The sequence below is a fragment of the Capsicum annuum genome, chromosome 8, assembly GCF_002878395.1.
Source record: "Capsicum annuum cultivar UCD-10X-F1 chromosome 8, UCD10Xv1.1, whole genome shotgun sequence".
Lineage (NCBI taxonomy): Eukaryota > Viridiplantae > Streptophyta > Magnoliopsida > Solanales > Solanaceae > Capsicum > Capsicum annuum.
The window spans coordinates 61,695,191-61,703,864 of NC_061118.1; the positions used below are offsets into that span (position 1 = coordinate 61,695,191).

An 8,674-nucleotide genomic window follows, 5' to 3' on the forward strand; every position below is an offset into this window, starting at 1 on the left:
AGGAGAAATAGAAACGGGCTGAGTATCGGGAAAAAGATCAATCCTGAACTCTATCTCTCTATCAGGAGGTATCCCTAGGAGATCATCTGGAAAGGCATCAGAAAACTCATTAACAACGTTAACAGACTGGAGAGTTGGAGTCTCAAACTTAGTGTCTTTAACTCTAACCAAATGGTAAATAGACCCCTTGGAAATAAGCTTTCTAGCTTTAAGGTAAGATAAAAAATAACTCTTGGGTGACACAGAATTCCCAGACCACCCAAACACGGATGCACCCAAAAACTAAAACTTAACCACTCGGGTCTGACAATCAATAGAGGCATAAGAATAATACAGCCAGTCCATACCCAGAATCGCATCAAAATCTACCATGTCAAACTTAATCAGATCATCCAATAAGACTCTATGAAGAACGGTAACAGGACACTTTTTATACACTTTCTGGGCAACAATCGAATCACCCACTGGGGTAGAAACTAGGATAGGCTCAGGAATAATCTCAGGACTCATTTCAAAATTCACAGCAGTCAAAGGTGTAACATATGAGAAACTGGATCTAGGATCCAACAAAGCATACACATCAAACTAAAATATACGAAGCATACTAGTAACAACATCGAAAGAGTCCTCCTATTCCTGGCAGGATGGTAAAGCATAGAATCTATTCTAGCACTGCCCGCCAGCATTGCTAGAAGAGGTGCCCTAAATTGGGGCTAGGCGAGTCACTGGAACTGGAGCACTAACAGTCTTAGTCTAGGTCTGAGGGCGATAGTCACGATGCCATTGTCCATCCTATAGACAATCTCTAACTATGTAACCTATGTCACCACATCAGAAATAACCCCTCTTCTCACCCCAACACTCACCCGAATGAGCCCTACCACACTTAGGACATAGGGGATGATTTGGCTTACTGCCAGCACTGTACTGGGACCTGGATGTATATGACCTGCTACCTTGCTCCTGCGTACCTCTAGGCACGGGAGCACTATCAGATGATGGTGCTGGAATAGATGAATAATCCTGATACTAAGGGCGACACCCTCCCTGTGATCTAGTCTGACCCTGTCCGTGCTACTTGGACCTAGCTCTCTTATTCCCTCTCATTCTATCTCTCTCCTTAATCTTTTCTACCTAAATCTGTTGGGCATGAGTCATCAGCCTAGAAAGATTTATCTTACTATTCATCATAGCAGACCTACACTCCTTAACCATATAACTAGACACTCCAGTCACAAACTTACTCATACTAGCCCAATTATCAGCCACTAAGTCAGGAGCATACTTGGCCAACTGATTGAACTTTAGACAGTACTCCCTAATAGTCATAGAGCTTTGTCGCAGGTTCATAAACTTTTCCACCTTCGCCTCCCTCATCTCCATAGGGGAAAACTTATCCAGGAATGCATCCTGGAACTCTTGCCATATTGTAGGGACAGCTCCCTCACCTCTACCTTTTCTCTAAGCAACAACCTATCCATAAGCAAGGCCTTTCACCCTATACGCAGCCAATTCCATACTATGTTCCTCAGATACATGCATCACCTGAGTAATCTTCTGCACCTCCTCTAAAAATAACCGTGGATCCTCATCAGACTTGAACCCATAGAATTTTGGCAGATTCATCCGCAGAAGTCACAGATCCTGGCAGCAGCTGAATCACTTTCCTACTACTGTAGAGCCAGGGCCACGTTGGCCTAAATATTTGCAGTAATAGCTTGGGCCAGTGCCTGAAAAGCTACTCAAAATTCAGCATGAGACACATTTTCATTCAATGGGTCAACGGGTTGAGGTTGTTGGCCATCATTATTTCTTCTCGCTCAACGTGGAGGCATATTTCTAAAAGATAAGAGCACGAATCAATAGCAGAGAGATATATTTTAAGCACGATAAACTTCTGAAAGAAAGAATCATACTTTTTCCTAAAACATCTTGTAGCCTCTTGCTCATAGATGTGGCGCGCTACACACCGATGATCAAAACTCTACTTAACGCGGCTTGTCAAACTCCCTAGGACACCTTAAAACCTTAGGCTCTGATACCAAGTTTGTAACACCCCAAAAAATAGGTCTTGGAGTGTCACACGGTGCTTGAGGCTACGAGTAGCCCCAAGCTAACCCTTTGAGCCATTTTCATTAAGTTCAACACAAATCAACTGTGTTTCCATAAACAACCCTCAAATATCAACAGAGTAATTATTATCCAAGAATAAAAGAATTTCAGAAAGATAACAAAATATGACTTATTAATCAACTCCCAACATCTATACTAGTCTATCAAGCCTCTAAGAAAATCAATAAAATCGGCGAGCCATTGAGACATGCCACAACTGACTCATACTCTATTATCAAATGTAAATGATTCCATTAAACCAACATCAGACATCACGTTCTCAGAACATGAGGACACACCATAATAGAGGATGCAGAAAAGCGTGCCCAAAGAATCACTATCGAACCTGGAACTGAGCACCTGAACCTATATTCTGAGAAAATACAGTCCACATCCAAATATGTGGGTCAGTACCATGGAAAGGAACCAAGTATATGGGGGTGTATGCAGTTGTATAAACATTATCATCGTAAATATTTATAAGAAATATGCAGGATGTATGAAAGACTCACAAAGCCCGAAGAAAATCATCATAATCATGAGAGGGTGAAATTAGTACAATAACACATGTGAGTCATCATATAATTTGTCAATCACTTTCAGTTCATCAAGAATATCAATTCTCATAATGTAAATATTATTTAAATCTTTCAAAAGAATAACTTTCACAATTTCACTTTTAAATCACTTCACCATTCACCATAGACACAAGGAAACACACACACACTGGGAGACCCTATTACCGATATAAACCATGTGAGCTATATGGAGTCCTACGTACAACCCACATTAGGGAGAGCCGTTCTATCCTTTCCATCGGAGTAGGACTATCGATATCAAATCCACACAAACTAGTGATCACTATATAAATCAGCCTCAGGCTCACTCCTATGGGGGCACATAGTTCTAGGGAAGTATGGTCGCTTTATACCTCCCACTTGGTTCTAAAGATTTCTCCCGGACTTAGCTCTGATCATTTCAAAGACAATCCACAACAAACCAATTTCAGTAATATATAAATATACATCGGGAGCCATTATGCTTCCCATCTATCAAAATCAACCACGTTGTGGATTTCTTTCACACTCGAGTTCAAAACAACTCAATTATGATCAAAAGGTCAAATCATTCAAAATATCTCAAATATTCAACATCAACGTACTTATAACACATACTTTCTCAAAAAAAAAACACAATTTCCAATGGGAATTCACGATCCAAATATCAAAATCATGATAAATATTGTTCAAGATTCATGCTTTATATCTCCACATATGTAAATTCATCTTTCAAAATTATAAACATCAAGATTTCATAGTAATCATCATAAGATATGGGTTCATTCTTCAAATTCGTAAAAATCAAATAAAAATCATGCCTTTGTAAGGAAAATTACTTTTGGGCACAAGAACGAAAGAGAGTTCTCATTGAAAAACCCCACATACCTTGAATGATGAAATTTAGATCGACACTCATTTTTGAGATGTTAATCGTGCCTTTGAATGATGGTTCTTGGAGTTCTTGAACTAGGAACTTGGAATCTTGAATAAATTTGCAGAATTAATGGTGAACTTTAGAGGTTCTTGAAGTTGGATGTAGGAGCTTAGGGTTTTCTTTTTGAGGGGATTTGATGAAATATAACATATAATTCTTCTAATAGGCTTTAATATAAGGTTTAGAAGGATTTTGGGTGACGTGGAATGACCAAAACGCCCCTAAAAATCAAATAATTCTCGAATCTATCCTTTGGTAGACTGTTTTCATAGTCTAAAGTAGATCAACCATAATGTTTTACTCTGATATCCAAATTGGATGGAACCAATTTCATTAGAAAAAGGACTCTCATACCTTTCCGTTGATATATAGTATCTTACCTAGATCATTGTGTACGAGGAATTATGATCGTTTGAACTTGACCTAAAATTTTACTTTTGATAGGCTGAAGTAGATCGACCATAATTTTTTGCTCCAATAGACAAATTGGATGAAACCAATTTCATTGGAAAGAGGACTCACAGAGATTTCTATTCATATATAGTAGATCACCAAGATCATTATGTACAAGGAGTTATGATCATTTAAAGTTGGAGCAAAAATACGTCATGCCTCAGTACTTTTTCTTGCATGTTTTAATGTTCACTACTATTCACAGTTCGATCGGAATGTTCATAACTCGTCGCTCGGGTGTCCATTTTGTATGATACACATATTGTTGGAAAGATTATTCGATACTATACGGAATGGTGGGTCATAATCTAATACATTGCACACGAAAAATTTATAATTCATTCTAGAAGATCGAACCCAACACGTTTACGCATAAAATTTCAACAAAACATTTTTTGGGGTATTACACCTATGAATCATTCCATCTAGACCCTTATTGAAAAGGTATGGTTCATCCCAAATGTAAGTACAAAAATCATGGAGTAATTTTTTCCTTTATTGTGTGGTGGTTTCGGGAGGATACACCTCACAAACTATCAAGTTCACAATATCAGCATACCATGGGAACTCAATTGCAACTAATAACAACTTCTCATTAGGAAAGTCTTCCTTGATATTTAGAAGTTCATCCACAATATGGTCTCGATTCTCCAGTTGTGATAAGTGATCAGAAACTTGATTTTCAGCTCCCTTTCTATCACGCACCTTAAGATCAAATTCTTGAAGTAGCAGAATCCACCTAATTAGTCGTGGTTTTGCATCTTTTTTATTTATGAGATACTTAATGGTATCATGGTCTGTATGAACAATGACCTTGGTACCAACTATGTAAGATCAAAACTTATCAAATGCATATACCACGGCCAATATCTCTTTATTTGTAACTGTGTAGTTAACTTGAGCATCATTCAGCACTTTGCTAGCATAGTAAATTGATCAAAATACCTTCTCTTTCCTCTGACCTAACACTGCTCCTACCGTAATTTCACTGGCATCGCATATTAGCTCAAAAGGTAACTCCCAATCTGGTGCAATCAAAATAGGTGATACTATTAGCTTCTTCTTAAAATTTTCAAAAGCTTCGTGGCAATTAGCCCTGAAATCGAACTTGGTTTCTTTCTCTAACAATTTGCACATGGGACTTACAATCTTTGAGAAATCTTGAATGAACAGTCTATAGAACCCAGCAGTCCCAAAAAGCTTCACACTCCTTTGACTGTAACTGGATGAGGCAACTTTTCAATCACTTCAACCTTTTCTTTGTCAACTTCTAACCCTTTGCATGACACTTTATGGCCTAAGGTAATCTCTTCCTTGACCATAAAATGGCACTTTTCCCAATTCAACACCAAGTTTGTTTCTTCACATTGAACTAGAACTTTGTCGAGATTTTGCAAATACTTTTCAAATGAATTACCCTATACGGAGAAGTCATCCATGAATACCTCCACAAATTCTTCCACCATGTCTGAAATATAGCCATCATACACCTCTAAAATGTAGCAAGTGTATTACATAAGCCAAAGGGCTTGCGTGGACAAGTGAACGTAGTCTTCTCTTGGTCTTCCGATGCTATGCTTATCTTATTGTAGCCAGATTACCCATCCAGAAAACAATAATACTCTTGCCCTGCTAATCTATCTAGCATTTGGTAAATGAAGGGAATTGGATAGTGATCTTGATGAGTTGCTTCTTTCAACATCCTATAATCTGTACATACTCTCCAACTAGTCACTATACGTGTGGGAACCAATTCATTATTATCATTGGTCGTTACTATCATTCCTCCCTTCTTTGGTATACAGTGCACCAAACTCACTCATTTGCTATTGGAAATTGGGTAGATAATACCATCATCTAACCACATGATCACTTGTTTCCGAACCGCCTCCTTCATCATAGGATTCAACCTTCGTTGTTACTGCACTCTAGGTCTATACCCATCTTTCATGTAAATGTTGTGTATGCAAAATGCTAGATTAATTCCTAGAATATCAGACATCTGCCAACCAATCACCTTTTTTCTCTTTTTGAAAACTGCTACAGCTTTCTTTACCTATACATCTGATAATCCTGCAAATAAAATAGCAGGCAAGGTATCTTGATCACTAAAAACAACATATCGTAAGTGAGGAGGAAGAACCTTAAGCTCTAAGTTAGGATCTTCTTCGACTGAAGGCCTTGGTGGTGGACCAATTGGTCTATTCAAAGGCTCGTTCAACACTTTATTTGTCTTAATTACAGCCAAATTCATAACCTGGACCAATTCCAATACTTCCATATCTCCATACAAATTATAATCCATCAAAGCTCGCTCTAATGGATCATCAGACAAAAGAAACTACCAATCAGAAGCAAGATCAATAACCGATATTGAGGACAACTCCTCATATATGGCTGGAAATTTCAATGCTCTATACATATCAAAAACCTCTACTTTATCGTGCGCTTGCATTGTCATTTTTCCAGCTGCCACATCAATGAGTGACTGTCCTATTGCTAAGAAGGGTCATCCCAAAATAAATAGAACAACTGGATTAGCCTCAAATTCGAGAATCATAAAATCCACAGGAAAACTTAAAGATCCTACTTGCACCAACACATCTTCAATAATACCATATGGTCTAGCAAGTGACCTATCTGCCAACTGTAACACAATAGTTGTGGGTTTGGGACTCCCAAGACCAATTTTTTGGTACCATAAAATGGGCATGAGATTTATACTAGCACCCAAGTCACACAATCCACGTGCACAAATAGTCTGACCAAGGGTAATCTACAAGGTGAAACTACCCATATCATTTAACTTCATGGGTAGTTTATTTTGAATTTTAGACATGCACTCTTGAGTAAGTGCAACTATAGCATATTCAGTGAACCGATTCTTATTGGTAACAATATCCTTCAAGTATTTATCATATTTAGGATTACTCTGTAGAACATCAACAAGAGGGAGGTTTACTTGGACTTGTTTTAGAAAATCTAGAAACTTCTTAAAATTGACTTTCTCTTGATGCTTCCTTTCTCTTTGAGGAAAGGGCAAGGGAATAGTCTTATTCTCCAAACAAATATCTTCACTTGCATCTTTTTCCTTGACTTCCACTTCTGTCTTCTCTTTTAAACTATCATCAGCAACTATGGGATTATCCTTCTCCTAAATAGTTTTCTTAGTTTGCAGCCCACTCCTTGTTGTAACTGCATTCACCTATTTAGGATTAACCTCAGTGTCGCTAGTCAATGCTCCTTGTGTCCTTGTATTCTGGAATCCTGTGATTTGACCTAACTGCATCTCCAGATTCCTTGTGAGCAATTGTTGACTCTTCAACTCAGCTACAAACTATGCTTGTTGAGCCTTTATGACTACCACAAACTATGCTTGTTGAGCCATCAACTTCTTAAGTATCTCTCATATATTACTATTTAGAGCAGTCGTCTAATTATTTTGAATTGGTTATGGATCTGGTTGTACTGGTCCCTTGTACTGATTTGTATTTTGTTCTTGATTTCCACCCCATGAGAAATTAAGGTGGTTCTTTCAATTTAGATTATACGTGCTACCAAAATTCTGTTGACCCTGACGACTTAAATTTCCCACGTAGTTGACTAAATCTGGATTAATAGAATGTGCATCTGTTTTATGCTCACACTTCCAAAAACTTGACACTATGAATATACTTGTTGAACTATATTTATTACGGCTACTAGTTTGTTGTACCCAACTTTAAGTTTTTGAGCTGAGTAGTCATATGGTTCTGCATTTCTGCCATCTGTGCTTGTAACGCAGTGAACTGATCAACCTCTAAAACCCCTACAACCCTCTTGGGAGCATTCCTTGAGTCTACATGCCAATCAGGATTCCCTTGTGCGATTCGATTCAACAAGGTATACAATTCATCATATGTTTTCTCCAAAGCCTGACCCCCTGCTGCTGAATCCAAGAGAATTTTCATATTACACTCAAGGCCTTCTATAAATGTATGCATCAAAACATCATTTGATTAATGGTGATGAGGATAATTTTTTAGCATGCCCTTGAATCTCTCCCAAGCTTGGTAGAGATTTTCTCTATATTTCTATTTAAAATCAATATCTCACTCCTCAATCGTACAGTTTTCTAAGATTGAAAAAATTGAATGAGAAATCTTTAAGAACAATCTTCCCATGAAGTGATAGATTGATGTAGTTCAACATGTAATCATCTCTTTGCTTCCCCAATTAGAGAAAGGGGAAAGAATGTTAATCTGACATAATTAGCATTCATATTTTTTGGAATATATGTATTGCTTATCTCTAGGAAGGTTTGTAAGTGCTGCTGCGGATCCTCATATGAGAGTCCCTAAAATTCTCCCACTGACTTTAACAATTGTACCATATTTTATTTCAACTCCCACTAACCTCCTGGTTTAGGCTTTAGAATGCTGTTAGACATAAGATTTGCAAGTGGGATTGCCACCTTACAAATAGGTCTTGCAACTGGTTGAACAGGCACAGCTAGAATAACAGGAGCTAGAATATTTCTAATAGTTGGATCAGCAACTATAGGATCACGTATTTCCATAATCAGTCCCTGTTGAATGTAATATTGAGCTCTTTATCTCTAATGAAAAATTACTTT

General features: G+C 37.8%; 1 non-coding gene across 1 annotated transcript; it reads left to right on the forward strand.

Moving 5' to 3' along the window:
• Positions 1-8,058: 8,058 nt before the first annotated feature.
• LOC124886765 lies at positions 8,059-8,164 on the forward strand. Its single transcript, XR_007044176.1, has one exon. It is a non-coding gene; the product is annotated as a small nucleolar RNA R71 (small nucleolar RNA).
• The last annotated feature ends 510 nt before the right edge of the window (positions 8,165-8,674 follow it).